This window comes from Antedon bifida, chromosome 11 (genome assembly GCF_963402885.1).
Source record: "Antedon bifida chromosome 11, ecAntBifi1.1, whole genome shotgun sequence".
In the NCBI taxonomy this organism is placed as follows: Eukaryota; Metazoa; Echinodermata; class Crinoidea; order Comatulida; family Antedonidae; genus Antedon; species Antedon bifida.
The window spans coordinates 17,631,356-17,658,604 of NC_136236.1; the positions used below are offsets into that span (position 1 = coordinate 17,631,356).

General features: G+C 32.0%; 1 protein-coding gene across 1 annotated transcript in view; it reads left to right on the forward strand.

Moving 5' to 3' along the window:
- Positions 1-465: 465 nt before the first annotated feature.
- The window catches only part of LOC144855400 (neuronal cell adhesion molecule-like), a 58,949-nt gene continuing 32,165 nt past the window's right edge, over positions 466-27,249 (forward strand). Inside the window, exons 1-2 of the mRNA XM_078713248.1 lie at positions 466-548; positions 27,217-27,249. The gene's annotated coding sequence lies outside the window, so the exon portion shown is untranslated. The remainder of the gene's footprint in view (positions 549-27,216) is intronic.

Genomic DNA, 27,249 nt, shown 5'->3' on the forward strand with positions numbered 1-27,249 from the left:
TAGACTGCTCTCTTTTCATTTAAACAAACATTTGAATGTTTACCAACTGATTATTTGAAAGCTTGGGGTTTCATGATTCATCAACAGTCTAACTGCCGGTCGGTTTGTACCGATTTAAATGATAGAATTGAATTGAAATTTAAACCTGTATGTCTGGCTGTTTAACCCACTGTAGCTATTCTTGTGTTTGATGATAGTACTGTAAGTTTATAAAAATCTTGTGTTTTCACACTTGGTTTTTTTGATCACTCTGGTCTAAATTTGGTTTCTACCAAAACCAAAACCAGACTATTGCTGTGCTATCTAGGCTATCTACAAGCTGTGAAGTATCAGCTTGTATGCTTAGTCTATTCTAGGTGGAAGGTTTAGCTGGGCCACCATTTTAAAGGTGAGAATAGGGCTTAACCTTGTTTTAATCATTGTTCACACTGTATTTTAACCAAATTTCTTTTTTTCTCTTATCAGATTTTCTACATTAACCAGTGCTACCTATAGTGGATCTTATATTTCCATAGCTGGATAAAATCTCACGGAGTGGATTTACGAAGGTAAATTGATATTTTTGTTTTTGAAATCTAATGTTTTTTTGAGCATTAGTAATGCAAACTGTTCAAAATATTGTACTACTACACTGTGTGTATAATATCAATGATACTATATTACTAAATCTGGTGGATTTTTTTATGTATAGGCCTACAGGAACGACAATAGCCTTGCTGTATCTGTAAACATGTTTGAATTTATATTATTCGTGTGGATTATTAATAAGTGTACGGTATTCAAGATATTATATCCATGTATTATTATGTTGGATTGACTTAATCTCTGATCACCAACCGTAATCCCTGATCACTCAACCATTACGTAATCCATTTTTAATTTTTAATAAGGAGTTTAATACATCAACTCACAATACATGTTGCATAACGATACAGGGATTCATTAAAATCTCTCAATATAGTCTACTGATCTAGTTAGCTTCTTACTAATAAATTGTGGGCCAGTAACATTTTTACTGGCCCACAATTTATTATTGATAGCCCAGATTAACATTACACAATCATTTATACAATACCCGATCTATAGTAGGTGCAGATTTGTTTGCGCACAGCTTAATGAATAATACTAATATAATAGTAGAGAACTTCCAATTTTTGAGGACCTAGGAAGAACCTATACGTATTGTGTCGTTGGTCTTGTCGAGCCTTATAATTGCCAAACTGAAGAAGAACAGAAGAATGTTCCCGCATTAATTACCATGACGTACAGTAGTAACTACTTCCTAGGTCGTAGGTCAGTGCAAATTGGAAGATCGAGGAATACTCGTAAATTCAGTTTAAACTGAAATGCCATGTGCGAAAGGCCATCGCTATACAAACCAAGAAAAAGTCATCGCTATATTTTTCCTAATAGTACATACCTATGTGAGAATATGCCACGACAGATATCTTACAATCTTTGAATTAATCCAACTCATATACCATGGATAGAGGTATAAATCTTATGTTCAAGTGGACATGTTTATGCTCAGGTTTAAATTACTGTGTGATTGAAGTTTAATCGTTTTTCCCTAGCCCTTGATTGGTTATTACAGCCTAGTATTTATTCTTTGACAATGTCACAATATTTTCTTCATTATTTTCCTTATACTGTTATTCTAGTCAGTTATAAAGCGCAATATACTATTACTCCATTTTGCATTATTATTATTATCCAAAATCATCTTGTTTTGTTATGATTTATAGGAACATCAATAATAATAATAAAATAAAAATGAAATATTGATTTTTTTATATTTTAGTTTCAAACTGATTCTGAAATATTATCACCAATGTGTAATTTTAAATATATTTCTACAGTATTTTGTTTAGTGGTTTTATAAAAACTATATACAGTAAAATTAATTTTAAATTAAGTCTTAATTTTAAGTAAATTTGTATTGCATCTTAAATGCTAATTTAACATACGGTACAACAGTATTCTATAGTTAATTTCTCCATTTTTAATATTGCTGATGATTCACTCTCATTTGTATGCATACTCTATTATATAATCAATTTCTCCACCTTTTCCCATTATAAGATAATTTAATTTGTATAACAATACAGTAGAACTGGAATGATAATCACAGTAAACGTAATATGCAAGAATAAATGGAAAGAACAAGCTCTAGGTCAGAAAATATGGAAATTATTATGATTGATTGAAAGCAGATGAAAATTTTCCATGGAATGCGGGCGTTGATAGGTAGGAATTAAGATATGTGACAAATCGGATTACCGTTTCACTTGACGTATTTTCCCGAAGTGATAGAATATCTACTAATGCATTATTATAATAAGTGTAACGTGATAATAGCTTATTAATACTTATACTAGTTAAATTATTCAACACCTAATTAATAATGAGGTCAGATATAGGTCATGTTTTTAATGAAAATACAGAATATTCAAGTAACGTGCAAATGCAAATTAAAAGAAAATAGGCAAATTGAAATGGAAAAATCGCAATAAAATAGGAAAAATTAATATGCAAATTTAATAAGATAAAATAGGCAAATTAACATTATGCAATAAAGATTTAAAATAGACAACTTTTTTATACAAAAATAATTAAGATTTAAAATAAAATTGACATTTATATGCAAACTAGGAAAAAATATACAATATTCACATTATGCAAATTAGGAGAAAATATGCAAATTAACATTATGCAAATTAAGTAGGAAAATTGCAAAAATCAAGAGAAAATAGTGAAATTAAAAATTATGAAAATCATTAGAAAATATGAAAATCAATAAAAAATAGAATAGTACAATCATTGGATAACGACTAATAGTTTATTCTGAGTCAGAATGGCATACCACAGAGATTTATAAACAGGTTTGTGAAGCCATTATCCTGACTTTACGCAAAGCACTTAAGTCAAGAATATGAAATTTATGGTCATTGTTTCTAGGCTTGTTCTAATGAAAAAGAAATTTATTCAATATTAAAAATTTCTTAAATTAGTAAAGATTGTATAGAATTTAATTAGTACTATATTTGAACCATCATTTTATGTCTAATTACTTAATTTTTAATTATTAGTTTCAATTTAATTGAAGTATTGAAATTTATTTATATTAAATTTTAATTTTTTATTTGTGAGCAATAATATTGAATAACTTAATGCTATGTTAAGCACAGTATTATGAGTAATGCTAATAATAATAGGAAATTAATTTTCTTTTTATAAGCAATCGTAAACTGTACGTTAACATAACATTAAGACATCCGCCGCTAGGATACTACAACAAAGTATTCCATTGTTATGTTTTTAATGGTACTTATTTTATAAAATATAACATTATTTATTGATTTGTATGGTATTCAATTTTTGTTATGGCCATTTCAACTTTTGTTAAAATAATCTATTGGATATAAAATCTATACCATTAAATTTAACCACCATTTCTTATGTTTTTGTCAATATTTGAACTGTGTGTAAATAGGACCTTTTCAATACCACAACAATACTGTACATTATTCAATAAAACGCTATACATTCATTAATTTTGATGGCCCTAAATTTTCAAGATTTGAAAATAAAATAATTTTAATCTAATTTGTGAATCATTATCATTTATCTTAAGAAAAAGCCAGTTTATTTTTAGGTTTCTTTAATCTTTGAGTGACGTTTTTTTTCCATGATTGTTTTATTTCCACGAAAATTAAGTCTATACGAAAATAAAAGCTCTGTTGTTTGTCTTGCGAGATATTTGTCTGGTACGTCGTATTTTCTGTAATGAGTTTTATTGTCATTTGTTATACGTCTTGTTGCCCATTTAGACAAGCAATCACATGCATAAAAGCACTTTGTCAATCCCGTAACAATGCGTAATGTGATAAAGATATACCCATGTCTGTCACAGAGATATTGCTGATGGCTGTTTTGCGACAGACAACACTGGATGACGGACAGAGAATAAAAGCATTATCTGTATTCAAGTATTTATTTATATTTATTCATTTGTCTTTTCTAATTTTCAAAAAAAAATTTGTTTGTGTCAAAATTAAAATAGATTAATTAATTTAACTAACTATATTTGAAATTTATCCGGATTGAACCAAACACTTTAAAATTAGGTACTGTGCCTAGCAACAGTGCCACTACTTTCCGTATTATCCAATCCTCAAGTATAATCCTACCTACACGTCTATGTTGACTTCTGATACAAAACTGGTAAATCCATTGATAATGCAATCCAAGTATAATCCCACCCCTAATTTTCACCAAATTTTGTATCAGTATATATCCTTGATAAAGGGTCACTTTATCATCACAATATAACATCTTTGGTACCGCTTTACCAAGCAGTAGGCCTACTTTTAAAAAGATTTAAATCAAATCAACCGTCTGTGAATTTGCATACTGTACTGCTAATGTACAGTACTTGCGTTCACAATTTATTATCGACAAAAAACAAAGAATGGAAAAAAATTGTAATTAGCATGTGCTATAAAAATATGGTGGATAGTTAATAGTGTTTTTATTCATATATACAACAACAAAGTGTCATATTTTTCTGACCTTTGACCTAAGGTGATCCAATAGATATCCTGCAGGTGTACATATCTTCATATAGACCATTACTGTCAAATCATATCACAATATGAATTTGATAACCGATATTAAAATGCCTTTCTTGTCGATTCATTACGTGACTATTGTGGAGATTCTTGTTTTGGTTGTGTGTTGTTGCTTTCAGGGGTCGGACATTGTAACTCGTTCATATAAACACATCCTCTGTTTTTTCATGCTTGTCGAAATATTTAACAATGTTTATTCAGTCTTGCTTTTGGTGGTGAAACTCTAGTTTTTGATAAACGTAACCTTTGTCAGTCTGAATCGGGCTTATCAGGTTTCCTTAAATCTATTAAAATCGTTATTAAATTTGCAAACCAGCTGATTTTATGTGTTGTTTCATGCTTGTTTAAGAGTTTATTTAGCTGTGCTTTTTTGGTGGTGAAACTATTAGGAATCTAATTTTTTTTCAATAGATTTTCAGGATCATATAGTCTACAGTTACTATAATATCAATTTGTTATAATTTGGAATTTAGTCAATTCAACTGACCTATATAAATTTCACGGCAGCAGAGATCGGGATGCATGGTTGTTGCGATCAGAGCTTGCAGTTTGGGTGTGGTAGCGAGGAACAATCACGCCCATCATCTTTATTCTCACGATAATAATTTATTGATGACCAATACACAAACACACAACCAGTAGGTATATTAAGGATAAAATGATCGAGCGAGGCTAGCCCACACACGTGTTACACACACGGTCATGCACTCGATGTTGCGGATGCGAAACTCATGAATAACAAGTTAGAAAGAACTGACGGAATGAGGACTTCCCTTCTTGTTGAGGCTGGCGCGGCCGAGCCTATGTCCAGTAAGAAAAAACCTAAATAAAGGACGCCGTTGTAGATATAACAAAATATTTTATTACAATAATATTGATTACAATTTAAAAAAACATTGTTTTGATGAAATATAAAGTGCGTCTTTACTCTTATACATCGACGATATAAAAAATACCAATATTTTACTCTCAGTTAGGGGGTGCGTATTATACACAGGTGCGACTTATACACTGAAATATACGGTATGTGAATTTGTAGTCCAAGATTTGTAATAATTGGAAACCTTATTTCCTAACCAAAACACTCAATATTTGTAAAAATCGTAGGCGTAGTGCAAGTATAAATAACATCTGCTACTCCAAACTTGTTATTTAATTTATTCATTAATTTAATACTCCAGATCTATAGGTGTACTTTCAATAGAACTTTAAATTTATAATTAATTATACAGGAAATTATTAATCTTCTTCTAGTATGCAACTTTAAGTAAATTGAAATTAAACAATTGGTTTAAAAAAGCAATTTGTAATCAGAATGCTTTTGAATGCTTTCCAGAATTGAAATCGGAAAAAAATAAGCAATTTATTTTTTGTTTGCTGGCCAACAATACCAATATATCACTACAGTCTGGCTATCTTAATTAAGCTCTGTCTACACGATCAAACTTTATGTAACAAAAAAATGTGATGTGCCCATATATGGACACAATGATGTCATATCACTACCATGTTTGGACATATCACTACCATATTTGGGCACATCACACTTTTTTTTATCAAACTAGTTTGATACTGTAGGCAGAGCTTTTCTAACAGTTAGCTGATCATACAGAAATTTATAAATTGGCAGTGATTGCGGCAACTGACGGACTAATTCACTTGTGTGAACGTGTAGAAATCTAGGTGCCAAAACTAGAAAAAATATCTATAAAATACATTATTTGCCTTCAAGAATCTTCCACAGGATGGTATTTAAGGTCAATTCACACACGAATATAAACACACATCTTTTATATTTAGTATTCATCAATGTTTCTCTAGCCTTTGGCGTACTTTTTTATGAAGCTAAGAAACAGGTCTCATGAGTGTTTTGCTGCTGTTTATTGCTGTAGGCCTTGATAATGTAAACTTGGCATTATTCCTACTGGACCCATAAATGTGTGCTGAAAGTGGTGTTATGTTTCATGTTGAGTAACACCACATAATTAGATGTTGAAATAATGCTTTGTTTAAATGTAAACATTTGAACATTAGGTGTTACTGTAGGCCACTACTGCCTGTATTTGTATTGAGTGCTATTGTATTTATTGAGTGCTTCTACTCACTCTGTACTTTGTGAATTGAGTGCTACTCTTTGTATTAAGTTGTTTATGCTTTATTTGAATAATGGGCTATATTATTATTACAATACAGGATAAATGTGTGAATTTGACTCCCTGTAAACAAGAATTTAGTTCTTGTAGCCACTGCTGGCATGAGCACGCTCAAACTTCCAGCCCTTTGATCGAACATATAGCTTAGTGTTGGCGTGGTACTTTTCCAAATGTTAAAGTTTATTTAATTCATTTTCATTGTATTGCATAGAGAATTCTACATCACATTAGCTCTAGTATCAGGTTCTTGAATGTTATAATCACGTATTGTACAACAGATAATGGGGTTAGTCACCCCAGTATTTATTGAAAATATGGAAACCTGTTGCTTACTTTAATACAAGTCACTCTTTCACACAGTTTTAGTATAGGTCTACATTCCAAAATGCTTAGTGGGACTGCACCCTGTGACTCACATAGGTCAGCCCCTTGCTACCTACTGCTTGGTACTCTACATTCCTGTGGTTGTTTTCCAGATCATACTCTACATTGGGATGTGCTACCATTAATTAATAGTCATCCTTCCTGTCCCCTCCCCTTTATATGTTTAATTTTTGGTTAAATACATATTTTACACATTTTAATAATATTGTTTTGCCTGGGATACACATGCAGTTTTAAAACAACAAAACATGCTTTAATATATGATGAAGAAGTAAGTTGAGATGGGTCCATTTTTGCAAGATAATTGACACTCTTGGAGTCATGCAACAGACAAATGAGTATGATTTAAAGAAGCATAAATCATTCTCAAGTTTTAAAACTTGATATTCTGTAGCACTTAAAATACTAAACTCATTATTCATAAAGACCTCAAGTGTTTTAAAATCTTGAGGGAAATTTTGGAACCAACCCAATGCTATTCTATTTAGTGGTTTTTTCAAGATGCTTTTTAGGTGATTTTAAAATAAACATCAATAGTTGATTTGATCAGACTAGACTATTTTACATTATTAAATGTATTCTTATATGATTTTAATCGTATCCGGATATTCACCCCCTGGACATTTACCCCCCGGAAAACTACCCCCCGGACAACCACCACCTGGACAACTACCCCCTTAGGACAACTACCCCTTTAGGACAACTACCCCCCGGACAACTACCCCCTTAGGACAACAACCCCCTTAGGACAACTACCCCCTGGACAACTACCCCCCGGACAATTAGCCCCTAGGAACAACCTGACTCTGCAACAGTGTATAATAGGTAGTTGACCGGGGGGTAGTTGTCCTAAGGGGGTAGTTGTCCTAAGGGGGGTAGTTGTCCTAAGGGGGGTAGTTGTCTGGGGGGTAGTTGTCCGGGGGGTAGTTGTCCGGGGGGTTGTTATCCTAAGGGGGTAGTTGTCCTAAGGGGGTAGTTGTCCGGGGAGTAGTTGTCCGGGGGGTAGTTGTCCTAAGGGGGTAGTTGTCCGGGTGGTAAACATCCGGGGGGTAACTGTCTAGGGGGTAGGTGTCCTAAGGGGGTAGTTGTCCGGGTGGTAAACATCCGGGGGGTAACTGTCTAGGGGGTAGTTGTCCTAAGGGGGTAGTTGTCCGGGTGGTAAACATCCGGGGGGTAACTGTCTAGGGGGTAGTTGTCCTAAGGGGGTAGTTGTCCGGGTGGTAAACATCCGGGGGGTAACTGTCTAGGGGGTAGGTGTCCTAGAACCGATTTTAATACATAATACAGTAGAACCCTTGCTTTGGGACACTCTATTGATGGAACACTTTCCCGTGGAACGAACGAAAGGATGAATGTTTAACACTACGACTAACCCTATTCAGAGGACATCCCTATTAAGGTAAACATGGTGGGTCCTGAAGGTGTCCCTATAATAGAGGTTCTATTGTGAACAACTCCTATTGACGTGACATCCCTATCAAGGGTATATTTGTTGGGTCCTGAAAGTGTCCCTTTAAAATAAAAGTAGGGTTATGATGTGAACAATCTTTTATTCATGGGACATATCCCTATCAAGGGTATATTTGTTTGATCCTACACTGTAGAGGACATCCTATTAGAGACATCACTATAAAGGGTACATTTGTTGGTTCCTGAAGGTGTCCCTTTAATAGGGATTCTACTATGAATAACTCCCTACTTATCGGACATCATCCCTATAAGGGTACTGTACATTTGTTGGTTCCTGAAGGTGTCCCTTTAATAGGGATTCTACTGTGAATAACTCCCTACTTATCGGACATCCCTATAAGGGTACTGTACATTTGTTGGTTCCTGAAGGTGTCCCTTTAATAGGGATTCTACTATGAATAACTCCCTACTTATCGGACATCATCCCTATAAGGGTACTGTACATTTGTTGGGTCCTGAAAGTGTCTCTTTAATGGTGTTTCTACTGTAATTCCAATTTTGAATTTAAAGTATGCTACTGTATGTCTCTTTATTTAAGCCACAATCTTTCTGATTCCAGACAATGATATGATTAGATGCACTGTAAAAACTTCCACATCTTTTGCAGCATAAATAATGCATTGCATATGCTGCTAATTTGAATATGATTGTATTGTAATTTTCTATTTAAAGTGTTCACAATGTGTTGTGTGTTTGTTGTGTTTCTCAAGGTATGTGTAAACACTAATCAAATCAAAAGGAATTCCCAATTTTATCCGCGGATGGACAACAATACTTTTCTTCGTCTGAAATCTGTTTAGAGCATTGTTATTTCGAAATTTATGGTTTGCGTTTGTGTTGTCTTTCAAACTGCTCATTTGTGGCGTCCGTCCGCATCAAGACTAACGTGTAAATAATCACACTTTTTTTTATGATTAACTTTAGCGTGCAACTCTGAGATGCGGTTGATAAAATATTTACATAAACTTTAACACTACTAGTGGAATTTCAATATTGAATTACAATTTCAAGTATATTTGAAACCAGTTTTACACTTCCTGAAATTTAATTTATAATTTATTTTTTTTATGAGGATAAAAAATGTCTGCAAATGAATGGTTTTTGATAATGATTTACTTTTAATTTTGACAAACGATCCGCCAAATCGTATGTGTATCAATATAAAATGTGAAATATAAAACAGAGCCTATAGGACACCTATGTATTCATGGGACATCCCTATTCAATGGAAGCTTAAACTTAGTATAAATCTTTACCTATGTTATTCAGCCATACATTTTGAATTTGATAATAAATTTCATAAAATATAATATTTTGTGTTTATGCGTTACATAGTTTCACCGTTCTACTTCATAAATTGTTAGATAATATGACCTAGATAAAGATATGTCCATGAAGTTTAAGCCCCAATTATCACTCTGTCATATTCTTCCTACACACGATTATATAGATCCATCATTTTGAGTTTGATAATAAATTTCTGCCATAAAATATACGACTGTTATTCTTACATTGTGTAATGCTATATAAATTCACCATTTGCTTGAATATAATATAATCCAATATTGGAAACGCTCAGTCTGCCTTTGCACGCAATAAGCCGCCGATCTACAGGTTGACAGAATTTCATTGATTTTGATATCCAATAACATGCATGCATAATTACCACGATCGCAAAAGCTTTCGCAATGAACATATACTGCAGTGACTAGCAGTAAATTTGCCTAGATCTACTACACTGTATTTACCTTTATTCATAATGGCTTGCCTCTGTTGCTGTTTAATAATGAGGGATCATAATTTATCTTTTAGCAGTATATTTATTGACAATGTTTTCTCATTTCCATATTCATTCATGAATTCTTGTATAATCGTTTACATTGACCTTTTACTACTAGATAGATAGAATTTTAAAAAACATGGAATATTTATTTTTGAACCTAATTATTGTTGATACAATAATTTTCACATTTTAATTAGCATCTCGCGCCTTTAGTTATAATATAAAATGACAACCTACAAATCATTTTTATAATTTGTCAATGTATTGTATCTTGTCTAAATTTCCATACAAAATTTCTGTTGACTACTGTATCATGTATGTAATTAATTATATTACTATAGAACCTCTCATTTTGGAAACTCCTATTTAAGGGACATTCCTCTTTAAGGGACATCCCCATATAAGGGACACCCCTATCCAGGGAACACTGTATATTATGTTTTAACACTATTGATCACTATTTAAGGGACACAAAAGTTATAGTACGGTATATTATATTCTTTAAAACCAGTACTGACATTTATACATGTTATTTTGACCGTTAGGCTATAACGGTCAAAAGAAACATTAAATGGACAATTGTTTTAAAAATTGACAACCAAATACTGTAAACCTCATGTCATTGTATTGAAAGAAATTCTAACATACACATTGATAATATATTAGAAATATCAATTATTTCATAATGTCGCCATATTGCATTACTAGCGCATCTCTAATATTAATCAACATCTTTTATCTATACCTTTTGTGTACACTTCACGCTTGAATGACCTGTGTGACCTCGTTGTGAACTGTGCCGTGAACCTGCTATCATTATCAATCCAAGCGTGTTGCAGCGAGATGGCTGGACACTGAAACTGTTTGATAAGATATGTTTTCTTAACGATAACTAGTGATGATTACTATTTTGTCCTCAGACTTTCAAATAATTTGTAAAAATAAATTTATGAATCAAAATTATTCTACTGCAGTAACTACATAATACATTGCTACTGTAATAGCATATGATTTTAGTTAATTTGTTTCATTGTAGAATGAGGCAGTCTTTGCAATAAACATTGTGTATAATACCCCCAAAAAAGGTTGTTAAATAATTGTAATAGGCAAAATAACATTATTTTTGACATGGTCCCTATGTAAAATGTCAGATGATTAAAATTCTGTATTATTTATACAGTATTTTGTTTCATCCATTAGTGAAAATTGTACATGAATATAGCAGTATTATTATTGATAATAATAAACCTGATGCTTCTATTAATCGTAAGATTTGCTCATTTTACTAAATGAAATACAAGTAAAATTCAAGTTTTTCTTACATAATTAGAGGACAATTTTAGAAGCTAGCAAGATGTAGCCTACCCAAAAAGGGTATGTGGACATTTATTGAATTCTAAATTTTTAGTTTCCTTTTCTGTTTCTTAATGCAATTATTAAAAACATCAATTATATATTCATAGATTCCTTAACAAATTTAATTTATTCATAAATTGATTAGCTATTAATAATTCATAATCTTTTATCAATCTGATTAAATTAATATTCAATAATTAATAATAAATAAATGATCAAGTTATTAATTATTATTGAGTTTATTCTCAGAACTTCTTTATGTTATAGAGTTGAATCTTAAATTGAATTATGTAACTTAATCATAAAAGTATTGTTATTATTTAATGGTGCATTCAATTATAATTTGATTATGATAACTCATAATAAAATATGGAGTATAATCGTGATAATGATTGTGTTTTCGTTGACAGTTTGTCTTATAAAATGTTTACATATTAATGTTGATAATTATATTAATTAACGGTCCATTATCGTCAACATGGTAGTCATCCTGTCTCCTGTAATGTATTATGCAATGCCTCAGTGTCTACGAGTTTATTTAGGAGATGAATAAAATGCTTTAAGAAATAGCATTCCAAACTACATAACAGCATTATCATAGTACATCCGTATAACATGATTTTCTGTAGACTTAACTTCTGTGGTCGTATTCACTGTAAGGAAAACATGTAACTTTAAAAGTTGGCAATTCTAATAATATTGAATATATAATTTAAGGCAAATTCTATATTTAGACTTATGTGAAATACTTAAAGGGAGATTTCTCACTTATGTGAGATTGTTGAATACTTCCATTTGGGCACTGTATTTTTTCTATAGTGCCATGTGGTCATATTCACACTTTAGGCTAAGAAAATGTACTTACACCCTTAAAATAAATCTCATATCTAAATAAATACCATTTAACATGTTATAGACTTAAGTGAAATACTTAATTATAGGAAATTTTTCACTTAAGTGTGATTGGTGAATACTGCCATTGGGCTCTAGTATTTTTCCATTTCTTGGCTCCTGATATACAGGTGGTCAAGAAACAAAATCAGAAATTAGGCTTGGTTCTTACTTGGACGTAACGCAATGGCGTAACGCAATGACGTACACACAACCCAAGTGAGTTGACCAATCACAAATGACCGTTTCGATGATTCCTCACGTCATGATTAATCAAATTATTTTTGATGTTCTTACGTCCCTGTGTAGCATCCTAGTAGGAACTCTTTAATATTAAAATAACAGTAGCTAGTTCTTATTAACAGAGAGCAGCTGACAAACCATTTAAACAACTTGAACTTTGTTCTCAATTATAAAAAAAAAACATTTAATTATAAAGGAAGCTACAATTTATCTAATTGTACATAGTCGACAGTAGAATAAATATTAATTGTACACATACAAAGAAATAGATATTTACTGCATTGCTATTATGCAAATATCCCAATTATTTCTATTATTAGATAATCAATTATTTCTTTTAATTGAAATTCTATCCATGCTGACAATACAAGCATTGTGTGGCACTGTGTTTGCTCTTTACGTTGCGGTAACGATGAAAGGTCTTTTGGCTTTCGTTGCTTACTGCATAATGAACTAATACTAATTGCATCAATTCTATCATGATGTGTTACAGAGAGTTACAGAAAACAATTCGTTTTATGGACACACATTTTAACATTTTAAAGGATGGGAGACATGTAATGTATGACACTTGTGGATCTTGTGTGTTGATAAGCTAGAAAATTACAGATGCTTGATTTCACAACTTTTAAGCTCTGTCTACACTATCAAACTTGTGACAAAAATGTGCTGTGTCTATACCATATTGTTCCCTAATAAACTCCCTCCCCCCCCCCCCCTTCATTTTTTGTTCATTTTCTAATTAACACACCTTAGTGCCCAATCTATATAAACCGAGGATTCTCACGTTTAGAATTGGTTTTCAGCCCGGAAAGTCACATTTTTCAGCGACTGTGATAACGATGTATGCTAACAGCGTGACAAACATAGGCCTACAACGGGCGCATAGGGTAATTCGGACACTGGACGTTTTTTTTTTAAATTCGCGACAACATACATCGCTGGTCTTTAAAAACCAGGAAAACAACGGGGATCAGACAATCGCATGTTTATTCACACAACACGGAATTGATACAAGGCGTCTGGTTCATGAAGACCTTTCGAGTTGTTAGAACTTTTCAAAGTTGAGGGTGGATGTCAATAAACACGCTCAGAGCCATATATATGGCTCTGAACACGCTGTTTCTGTTGTGAAGAGGGACAACGAAGAACGCTACATCATCGGCCATTTGCCACAAGAGCAATCCAAGATTTTTTTTTAAACATAAAGGCGAAGTAAAAGTAAAAATTACAGCTAAACGGAGGCACAATAGCATAGCAGGGGGTTTGGAGGTACCCTGTGTACCCAAAAAAACATTGATTGACCGTCTGAAGCAACCTGCTTAACCATACTGTACAAACACCAATCTGTCTTGAATTAACAAACTTGGTCACTCACCTCTCAATACAATGTTACAAATATTTATTAAATTAATGTTTTGTCTGCTTAAATTTCCTCATTGTGATGTCATGATAATTTGTGAATGCTTAAATATTTTGTTAATGTCTCTAACAATAAATAAACCTACATTTGATGTGTTTGTTTTTCCATCTTTTGATCACACTTCCCTTCCCTATGTATTTTCAACAGGTCCAAATCTTTTGTTGAAAACTTCTTTCTTATGTCAAAAATCTTCTCCCTAAAACGGTCACACTTCTATTGGACCTAACCCTTTTTCTAACCTCTTTCCTGACATGATATAGGCTTATAAGTAAATTGTACTACTGTACTACTACTACAGTATATGATCTTGATTGAAAATGTTCATCTTGTTTGAAGTATATGATCTTGGTGCAATACTTATATCATACATTATTTAATCTGTATATGGGTTTCTTAAATGCACCACCTCTCCAAGGTCGGCCAGCGTAAACTACAAAGCACTTAGTGGAGTAAGAAATCCATTCTTTCTATGTCTTCTATTGTTTTCAAGAGTAAGACAAATCAATACAATTTGCGGCATAAAAGTATGTAGTGTTTTTCCCACCAGTCGAGCAATAATCAGCTGCAAGTGCAGACAATGTAACCATTTGGCAGCCACGTTTGAAGGTAAAAAAATTGCAAATTTAGAGTAATTAAGAATTTCTAGGTTGACAGATGTTAAGTGCAAGTGATTTCAGCCTTAAATCTGTCAAAGGGAAAGTGGAAGGTAATCTATGAATACTTCTTTGTAGCTATTTAATTAATTTTACAATAGTTGTATTTTTAATTTAAAAGTAAACATGTACTAGAGTTAATAAGTACTGTCGTCCCAAATTAAATTTTCTATCTAAATATAAATTTCCCATGGGAAGCATATCCCATTTGTTGTGTGTTAAAATTGGATATTTTATGTTAAATGTTCATTAGTCTGGGGCCAGTTGCTATAATCACCAATATTGTCCTTAAGTATTTTATTTATATTTATTATTTATTTATTAGACTTTATAACTGCATATCTGAATTATTTATTCTTAGTTGTTTAAATTAGATTCTATGAAAAAATATGTCAAAGTATTAAATCTGAATAAATAAGAAAAAGGTAATGATAAAATCAATAAATAAATTTGGTTTCATTAAATTGAAGAGAATACAAAATGCGTCAAATTGAATTCTCCCAAGGCCAAATTATTCTGGCTACATTATGTTGTTGCATCATTAGTCTTAATTGAATCAGGGATAGCTTGTAAATAAATTCAGCTCCTGGGTGTACAAGTGACAAATGTATGAATTTTAGTGTACTCATCGTCAGTCAGAGTGTCTTTTACCCAGTTTCATTTTAAGGCATTTTGCCAAGCTTAATGTGTACCTAGCATCTATCTTAAGACGCTTTATAACCTTATAAAATCTTGGTGCCAAACCTTTACTCTTTGACACCCTATGAAGCTTGTATACATCTCCAATAGCACCCAATGTCAGATGGATACTCTTGGGCTGGCTCAAATGTCCATTAATAGCAGGACTGAGAAATCTTTATTTTATTATAATCTACTGTAATTTAATATTTTACTAATACTATAGCTATAACAATATGACGAAAGTAAGAAAAAATATAAATAAGAAAACAAGCAAGAAGGATTCTGACATTTCAATTCAATTCAACTTTATTTCAGACAAACTGTCCATATGAAACATATAAATACAATAAAAAATAATACAAAGCATTATGTGACAACCGTCATGGAGAGAGGACTAATACTTATTTGTTGACATATAGTGCCTCTTAAAATATGTGGATTATGTTTTGAGGTTTATTGGATGTAGACTGTAGACATTATTATATTATTGATTACTATAGTTTACAAAACAACACATTATTATGGCTATACTGATACTAGTTAACACACGTAAAAGTATACATGAGATTATATATACAAAAGTTCTGTCCATTTTCTATGCAACTTTGAATCTTTTAGAATACGAGAAAAAACACATGTAATTAAAGTATTACAGCTTTTTTCAATTTTTGTTTTGAAACAAAAAATTGATTTCCGAATGTACTCATAGAAGGAGGGAACATGGTTATCAACAAACATAGCACTAGCACTACAGCTCCTTGAGCGTCTTAAAATCTTTCTAAGTGCGTTATTATAACAAACCTGTAATGACTTTATAGTTTTTACATTAAAATCGCACCATAAGGCCGCACAATACATACTAATACAGTATGACTTAAACAAAGTAATCTTAACATCTGTTGAGCATTTACTAAATTTCCTACAAAGAGAGTTACCTCTAATACATAATGATCGATATTGCCTTTTAATATCCAGTTCGTCCCTAGTATCATTGCTGATAACACAACCAAGGTAGGTAGTGGATTGAACGTAATTTAGTTCTTTACCACATAGAACAGTAACATAATTGCCATTCAGTTTTCTTTTCCTAGGGCAAAAACACATGCAAATTGATTTTTTTGAATTATATAATACATCAAAGTCATTAGCAAAATCCTCACATATGTTAACCATCTTTTGGAGGGCATCTAAAGAGGGCGCAAGTAACACCATGTCATCTGCATAACTTAAGTTGTTGAACTTTGTATTATTGAGCTCACAACCAAAATTACAATCACTAAGCATACTGTTTAAATTGTCAATGTAAACATTATATAACAGAGGAGACATAACACCACCCTGTCTAACGCCATTGGTAACTTTAAAACCTGAAGACATAGAGTTACCCCATCTAACAAAAAATCGTTGATTCTCATACCAAGATTTTAGAAGTCTAATAGCAATAATGTTTGTTTCTCTCATAATTAATTGCCTGTACAGTGACCAGTGATTGACTCGGTCGAACGCTTTACTCGCGTCGAGAAAACAAGTAAATACGGGGCTCCCATTCCTATTATAGTAATCCACTATCTGCTTAAAAACAAAGATACAAGTATCTGTTGAGTGTTGACTTTTAAAAGCAAACTGGTGATCCCCTGACTTAAGGGTATCTCCACAATAATTGATTAACAATGTTTCAAATATCTTAGATACAACAGAAGCAAGAGCTATAGGCCTATAATTATCCATACTCGTAATGTCACCAGATTTACTCTTAATTATAGGCACCAGTACAACTCGTACCATTTCATCAGTGACATGGCCGTGAATACACATAGCATTAAAACATAAACTAAGTAAAGTAATAACATGTTTTGAAGCATACTTCAAATGCTCTGCACTAAGCCCGTCAAACCCAGGGGATTTACCACTATTGAGCTTATTTATACTATCCAATATATTACTATCAGTACAAATTTTATCATCAAAAGCAGATACATTAATTTCATTAAGATGTCTTTCAACATAAATTCTATGAGTATCATTGTTAACACAATTGAAAAGCTTCTCATAATGATCAGCCCATGTTTTACATATATTATTATCCCCTCTAACATCATTAATAATGTTAGATGAACCAGAAGATGAGTTGTTCATACGCTTTACGTTATTCCAAAAACTGTTAAAATCGTTATTAATCGTTATTTAACCAGATTCAATCCATCACACAATTTGAAGGCTTTTAGGGCAAAATGATTTTAAACCTGAGCATTATAGTATGGAATAAAAGTCCAATATTTGTCGAATTTCTAATGCGTTTTGATTTGAACAACGACCAGAGAGATATACAGTAGTTGGTGTGTTAATATTGATTATTACTATAGAGTAGTGGTAACCTGTGTTACCTATGTATGCAACCTGAATACACTTGACACCTAAGTGGTTATAAACCCTACAATTATTTCACCTGTTCTGCACCTATCGGGGCTACTGCTGGGATGACACAAGGTTTAATTGTCTATTTTCATTGTACATTTGTTTGTGTCTGGTGTCATCAGAATGTTTGTACTGTGGGATGCATTACCTTTCATGTTTATGTTACTCATGAATTATATTTTTGTCTGGATCGAAAAATCATACATAAGGAGTCCGCAATAAAATATATTTTAGTAATTTTTTAAAAATAAGCTCATATTGATGCAAAACATCACAAAGTTCTTATTTTTAAAAACAGTAGAACTTCTATTAAGGGAAACCTTCAGGACACAACAAAGTGTCTCCTTAATAGCCTGGGTGTTCCCTGAATATGGGTTTGATATTATAGTAGTTAGAACATATTGGCCTGAATCATTCATTTCAGGAGAAAGTGTCCCCTTAATAGATGTTTTCCCTGAATATGGGTTGGCCATAGTACTAGTAGTTAGAACATATTGGCCCCGAATCATTCATTTCAGGAGAAAGTGTACCCTTAATAGATGTTTTCCCTGAATATGGGTTGGCCATAGTAGTTAAAACATATTGGCATAAGTCATTCATTTCAGTAGAAAGTGTCCCCTTAATAGAGGTGTTCCCTGAATATAGGTTTGATATTATAGTAGTTAGAACATATTGGCCTGAATCATTCATTTCAGGAGAAAGTGTCCTCTTAATAGGTGTTTTCCCTGAATATGGGTTGGCCATAGTAGTTAAAACATTGGCATAAGTCATTCATTTCAGAAGAAAGTGTCCCCTTAATAGAGGTGTCCCCTGAATATGGCCATAGTAGTTAAAACATTGGCATAAGTCATTCATTTCAGGAGAAAGTGTCCCCTTAATAGAGGTGTCCCCTGAATATGGCCATAGTAGTTAAAACATTGGCATAAGTCATTCATTTCAGAAGAAAATGTCCCCTTAATAGAGGTGTCCCCTGAATATGGATATAGGAGTTAAAATGTATTAGCCCTTGTTCATTTCGGGGGAAAGTGTCACATTATAGGGATGTTCCCCTAATAATGTTGATGTTCCCCATATAGGGATTTTTCGAAGGAGGGGGTTCTACTGTAGTACGTAATACAGTGATATATAGATAGAAGACATTATAAATGATGTATACAATATTGCGTGTGGGTCAATACAACACACCGACTGACTAATTTCAAACACAAGTTCTAACACTAGCAATTACCACGCATTATTGGAGATCTAGTCTCATGAGGGCAGACTGATGGAAGAAATCGTGTGATTAATCATGATGCACCGTGCACGTGACGAGTTTAACTATTGGTGCTGTGCGTAAGTGATCTTTATGTGACGTTTCTTAAGTCATATTTATTGATTCGTTACCACCAAGCAAAACCTTTTAATTAATGTTGCATCTGAGTATGTTAATTATAGTTATTCCAGCCTAATCTGCATACGTATATTACACTGTGTATTCCTTCAAAATAGTTAGGGATCATGTCAAGATTATTCTACTGCAGTTACTGCAGTAACTACTTTTTGCCTACTCTTTAACCTATTTTACAAGGTGAATAAATACTCATACCATTACTGATTTAATGGCAGTGAATGATGGTGAAACTCTATATGAAACTCTATGCCCATATATGGACATGATGATGTCATATATATACCATATTTGGGCATATCACTACCACATTTGGGACATCACACTTTTTTGTCAAACTGGTTTGATAGTGTAGACAGAGCTTTAGAAATATAAACTTTACAATGAATTGAATTATATATATTGTATTCCTATTTACGAGAATATCTTTGATTCTAATTATACTATCAATTCTCATTTGTTTTAGATTATTCCATTTCTCTATAATGCCTCAAACGTATTAGGTATCATCAATATAGCTTAATCGAATTGTTGCCTATAGGATAAGGAATAACTTAAACTATAGAACGCAAGGTAGTCAACCAAATAATCCTTAAATATCATTGTTGTACTGATAGGAATATTCATTTTTAACCTACAACGTTTTAATTTTAGTTTTAATGGTTAGATTACGCTTGTCTGTAAAAGAGATAGTAGATAGTTTGTTCACTATATTTCAAGCTGTAGTGTCTATATCTGCTATTTTAACCAATCACGCTCCTTAGCACTATCAAAATGGCTTCCATCAGATCAATTATTTGTACTGTTATTTACAATTATATTAATTTAATCTTTTAGTTTAGCGACCTTTATGTTTTATTAATAAATAATTAATGAATAATAATAAATACACATATTTTAAAATGCTATGTAAACTTTGACATTGAACAGTTGTATGTGCTACGATACATATTATATACAGTATTTATTTTCTCATATAACAAACATGGTAAAAGAATAGATCTGGATAAAGTGTAATGTTAAAGTATACACAACATAGTGACTATGCTGTATTATCAGTTTCTCAAAAATGTGAATAGGCTTATTTTAAGCTATAAGGTAAATTTAACCTAAGATTTAAGAAAGTACTTTTCATCTTAAGTACTCAACATGATATCATAATGATAAATTACTAATGTAGTCTTTATGATTTATACATTTTTTCAAAATTTAAATATTTCTTACAGTATTGATATTCAACCTTTAAAATGAAGAGACTACAATAACAATGCAAATATACATGATCTATTTGCATATGATCCTGATTGGATAATTGTCAAGTATGCTAGGCTAGTCGATAATTAATGTGAAGGCTGTCTACATTGACATTATTCAGTAATATGATACCGTATCACGAGTAATGTCATAAGCTTTACGTAGCCTGAGTTTGTGTACACTACAGTAGAGGTTACCATTACTTGTATTGAGGTTCCACTATTCTGTGATTCTGTAGGTAATCCACAGTGGTCCGATTCATCAAAATTGCTTAGCAAAAAAAATCATCTTAAATTTAAATTTACCCAAGTCTATTTTGCTTAAGTCGAGTTTCAAAAAATAAACTAAGCAAATATTTAAGCACTTTAAAAAAAAAAAAACTACATAAAAAAAACCCTATAAAACACAATAACTGAACTAATCATCAACTCCGCACCATGATGACTGTACAAGTGTCAAAACACAGCATGGTTTTCACGACAGGGAAAGCAACTAAACTGCTGTCAAGTCGAAAATTCATTCTGGACAAGCTTAGGCCGTGTTTCCATAGCAAAATCAATCAAATCAGATAAATGCGAAAATTTTTCAACTTTGACCTGAAGGGCAAATTGTTGCGTTGTGATTCGGCAATTGGTTGTTCCGTAATGACTGATAAAGCTCACTTTATTTTTTTAATAATTATCCGATTAGTTAAAAAATTAATCTTCTTTTTTTTTAAAATGAAATGAATTACACATTATAGCATTCAAGTTGAGAACTCTGTTATATTGAAATATAAGACTCTCTATACAATTGCATCTAAGAATGTACTGAGTACTTTATTTGAGTTGAGTCACCACTATGTGGTGTATTAGCTAATAATCATAAACAAAGTAATATTGTAGTCATTTTACCACACAATTTCACACACACTTAACATATTTATCTTGTGTAATGTGTTTATAAATTGCTGCTGCTGTAGACTGTGAGTCACTAACTTCCTAAGGTTTGAACAGTGAAGACAATACTGTAAGGGCCTAGAAAATACTGGTTTTATAGTTGTACAATGATTGTGTTTATTGTACATGTACACTAAATAAACAAGTCGTGCAATATTCCTATTAAAGTAAATGTCCGATTGCTAAATTTCAATTTACATGGAAATTAGTGTATTCAGTACATTATTAAGATCATAGCTAAATTTTGGAAAATGTTCTTAAAATTAAAGATATTAAATATAAGCTACTTTGTTAGTTATGTACTTATTTGTTATTTTTTGTGTGTTTTTTTTCACAATTTTTAGTTTATCGTCCTGAAAAACGGGTCATGTTTATTGACTTATAAGAAAATCGTAAGTATATTGATGACATCACAAAAACGTAATGAAATCTTAAGTTATCTGTGTTTTCACTGAGCAGAAATATTGAAAAGTATACCCTTTGCCACTCTCTACATTTCTCTATTAACTTAATTTTTTTCAACTGATGAAATACAGTAACTTGTTTCAAATATTGCTGGAGTATTTTATAACTAGGCCTATTAATTTTACCTTGCTTGGTGTTCTGTAAAGGATTTTTACAACTTAAATCGTGATTCCCAGTGGAGATTTGTCTTAATGGTGGAGCCTAGCAGCTGTCTGTGAACTTCAAAGATCAATGGAAACTACTTTCAATATCAATGTTAGATAGTAATAGAAATCATTGAATTAAGTAATAAATAGTAGTAACTTTGAATTTCTCCATGTAATTATCCGGAAAATAAAAGTGAACCAGTACAGATAAACATCTAGGAGATTGAAATTTGTCACACAGTCAAGACTAAAGTTTGTCTACACTATCAAACTTTATGTGACAAAAAAATATGATGTGCCCTTATTTGGATGATGTTGTAATATCACTACCATATTTGGGCACATCACACTAATTTGACAGTGTAGACAGAGCTTTACATGTGGGTCTTCATTCTATGTGTTTTTAAGTGGGAAGGAACAAGTGATATTTTATATATTTTTATATCATTATTCCTGTGTAGGACATCTGTTGTAGGTACCTCTGGTTAGGCCTACTAGCATAGCTTAAAGTTTAAGTACCAACCAGTTAAAACTAAACCATGGCCACATTTTGTATCAATTGTTTTGCTTGATATGAAATGTATTTTTAGATTTAATAAATTGGAAATGTGTACTTTACTATCTTTTACGCCCCAGTGCCTTATAACATGCAAGAATAGCAGCCCAGATGCAAGTCTATTCCCTAGTTAGCACTATAACTTGTGACTTGCTAGGTCAATTTATCTATTCCATAATATTGAGTTCAAAAATCTTATAATATATAATAATTCATAATTCATGCATTAGAATATAAATATGTAATGATATACTTTAATCGTTACGTATACTAATGATATATACTCATCTTGATAAATAATTAACTCATTTGTTAATAAATTAAAAGTATGTGTTCAGTTTATTGACCAACGTAAAGTCGGTCAACTTGATGATGCATTGTGGATGGGACATGAAACGTGCCACCCATCATAATGCAAGTCCAGTTGCTCAGATTAAATTAAATCTTAATACTTCAGTATACAGTTTAGTTCTAAGGTATACCTATAGTGTAATTTTATATGTTAATAGGTGTATCAGGTTTCATATTGGGTATTATAATATTAATAATTTATATCAATAATAAAATATGAGTCTATTGTATCAGAGTAACAAAATGCACTGATATGATTCTGAGCACGCAAAATTTGTTTCCCTTGGTTCTGTGGCAACCAAAAATGTACGTAGGGCAACTAAAAATTAAAAGAGTTGTTCCTTACAAGCAACCAAGTAATACTACAGTACAGTCAAGTCTTATAGACGTTTGATCATTTAGGCCTCCATATGTTTTTTGGCCACCCAAGAAATTGAGAGGGCAATCACTACCCTTATTTTAGCAAACAAAAATCTTGATTCTTTGAGGCCTGGTACTGATATTGAAAACAACCATTAAAATAAGGATGTTTTATAAAATAGTTATTAATATTTAGTAAAAACCATGAGAAAATTATTAAAAACTGGTATACATACATAACAAAACATTAGAAAAATATTATTCTCAAATTATGTAGGCCTAATGATTTTTAAAAACATAAAAGTGATATGAATTGAATAGCATCATCAGGTGAAGCAATGTAAATGTTCAAACTGTAAGATCTGACCCACTTGTAAGCTATAGAATACACATATAGAATCACCTGTCCTTAATCATTTGTGAAATCCGTTCTGCTTTCTGCTCTCTTTATTCTTATTTTACGTATCTGACAAGATAATGTATCTTTACATTTTGTTGTCGTTCTGATATTTATTTATTATTTATTTATTTAAAGCTCTGTCTACACTATCAAACTAGTTTGACAAAAAAGTGTGATGTACCTAATGGTAGTGATATGCCCAAATATGGTAGTGAAATTTCCATATATGAGCACATCACATTTTTTTGTCACATTAAGTTTGATAGTGTAGACAAAGCTTAAGATATCTTTTATTAACTTTAATGTATCATCACTTACTGAATCATTGGCTTAAACAACATGTTATCAATAGGGAGGTTTCGCAACCTTACGAATACGATAACGAAAACGGATACGTCATACATTTGTGAAACTTTTGAGCTGATCCCCATTTCATATTCATAAAGCGTATTCGTGTTGACGAATATCACCAGTCATATTCGTAACTACAAAACGAGTATAGTTTTTGATCTATTTCGCACATTTTGCATTTGAATCAGGAATGATTCATGATTATAATATAATTATAGATTTATTGAAAGTAATTTAATAAAGTAATTTACTAAAATGCCAAGTCAATTTTGATAAATAGCAGTTTTTAAAGTCATCACTCGCTTTGATGTTACGCTAGGCCTAGGCAGCCAAGCACCAAGCAACACGTACCTGCGCTTCGCTCAAATTTACCGCAGTCACATTTTGGACGCGCCTCAATATTTCGTTGCCATGCGAAACAGATTTTTTTATGGCTTACGAAAACGAATATGTGTGCGTGACGTATCCGTTTTCGTTATCGTATTCGTAAGATTGCGAAACCTCTCTAATATCATTTCATCACCATTTCTATTGTACTACTTTTCACCATTCTTATTTTAAAATATAAAATAAATAATATGAATATGTAATATGAAATTTGTCATGCTCCATCGATTTTATAAAGGTAATATTTACTCAAGCAGAAATCATTTGAAATATGAATGTCACAGTCACACTGTTAAAATTACACCAGCCGTTTCTCATCACTAAGTTTCTACGATTCTAGTAACTTATAATAAAATATTATCTTTACAAAATGAAAGTTAACAGGCTTGTTTATCACATTCAAGTTGCTATTGTACACATTAATAAACAAACAAAATTAACCAACTATGACGCAGTTAAATCATCCAGCTCGTGATATATTGCTGTGACATTTTGTGACCTTTGACACAATGCCGTGAGGGATAGTGTTATGAAACATGTATATTAACTATATGTGGATTAATCGATGAGTTTAGGAAATTAATGTTTATATTACTGTATGTCGTTTAATTGATGCGTTTAGGAAATTATTGTACTAATTAACATGAAATGATCGTACAATATGATAAGGTTACTTGGGGAAAAGTTTACCACAAAATTATTTCTTTCTAAAAAAGTTTTAGTAACACTAACACCAAAGTAATGCTTTAAGTTTTAAGTGATTATGTGGCAATAGGAGTCTGTAACTTGGTGTGAATTTGAGATCAGTATGTACCGCTTTATATTGAATGCATAAGCAAGATGCTTTCTCTACTTCTCTCGTACTTGTAGTCCATGATAAGTTGTTCCATACATACCGTATACATAGGATGCTAGCTTCACTGCCTGCCATTCTTCTTGAAAACATCTTCATCTTCCAGTTATTAAACTGAGGACATTAATTATATTATATTTTTTTCATTTCATTGTATGGTAGCCTGGTATGTCTGCAGTGAAATTTGTAGCTTTTGCATAAGTTCTGGTTCAGTTAGAGAGTCGGTAGTATGAAAGGAACACAAATAATCAAAATGATCTGTGTCCACCAGAAGATGTGTCTGTAGTTCTGGTTCAGTTAGAAAGTTGGTAAGATGAGAGATGCCAATAATCAAAATTATCTGTGTCCAGAAGATTTACCTATATGTTCTGGTTGAGTTAGAGAGTCGGTAGTATGAAAGGAACACCAATAATCAAATTTATCTGTGTCCAGCAGAAGATCTTCCTGTAAGTTTTGTCGAGTTAGAAAGTCGGTAAGATGAAAGAGGCACCATAATGAAAATGATCTTGTGCCCACCGCTTCAATCTCTTGTGTACCATGGTTCCCAGAATTCAGGGTACAGCAAATTTACTACCATAAAATAATATGATTTGTGCATAGTTTTTATCTGATGAGATGTGAAGATTAAAATGAGTACAAATCTCTAGGCATCTTAAAAGTTAAGCTTGTTTGTCAGCAGTAATTTTTACGAAAACACTGGGGTATAATCACAATTTAATAGGGCTATACCACCTTGTATGCCTCATCAATTTTGAAGCCTAGCTTTCTGAACTGTTAAACGTTGAAAGACTTTGTTGTTTTTTATCAACCTGATAGAATGAGAATTTCTATGACTTTGTTTTGTTGTGGTCTCATCTTCAGCATAGGTATCTGCATCTGTTGTGTATTAGAACTGAAGATAGTTTTATGGATGGAATAATGACAGAGATACAAATTTATGACAGTGGGTGACACAAGTTCATCACTGTTTACTATATTGCCATGACAACTGGGGTGCTAGAAGTATTTGAACTTTATTTGTTTCCCAGTACACAGTGCTTGAGGGAGATTGTCTGATACACTCTTATGTTTTCATGGTAAAGTCTGTTATTTTGAGACATACACATCCTATACTGAATATATTTTTTGGACACATCTATTTAGGGGACACCTTTACTAAGGGGGACACTTTCCTGTGTAAGAGTCTATATAACACGATCAATACCTATTCAGGGGACAGTTGTATTAGGTTAGGGGAGGGGATTGGAGGAGACATTATTTGGGTTCCACAAGTGTTCCCTTACTGTAGATTTCTATATTTGTTGCTTGATATGATATCTTTAAATATGGATTTTTATGTACATTAATTACAAGTCATCAGTAGAACAACTTCTTAATGCCAACTACTTTGTTTAAATTGATTGTTTTGTTAAAGAAGGACTAATTAACTAAATGATTATACCTGTATTTAAATTAAACGATTCAGATACAGTTGTCAATGCTACAGTAGACGCCATCCTTTGTGACACTCCTATTCAAGGGTCACTTTACTCTGAAAGGATGTGTGAATCAATATTGTAGTGCTAATTAATTAACTAAAGGATATACCTGTATTTAATTTAAAACAACAATCATTTTGCAAAAATATCATTTTTTGAATGATGAATTAATTAATAAATTTCTATTAAATTTTTATCTTGCAGTTGAACAGATAGAAAGAAGAAGAGAATTTACAG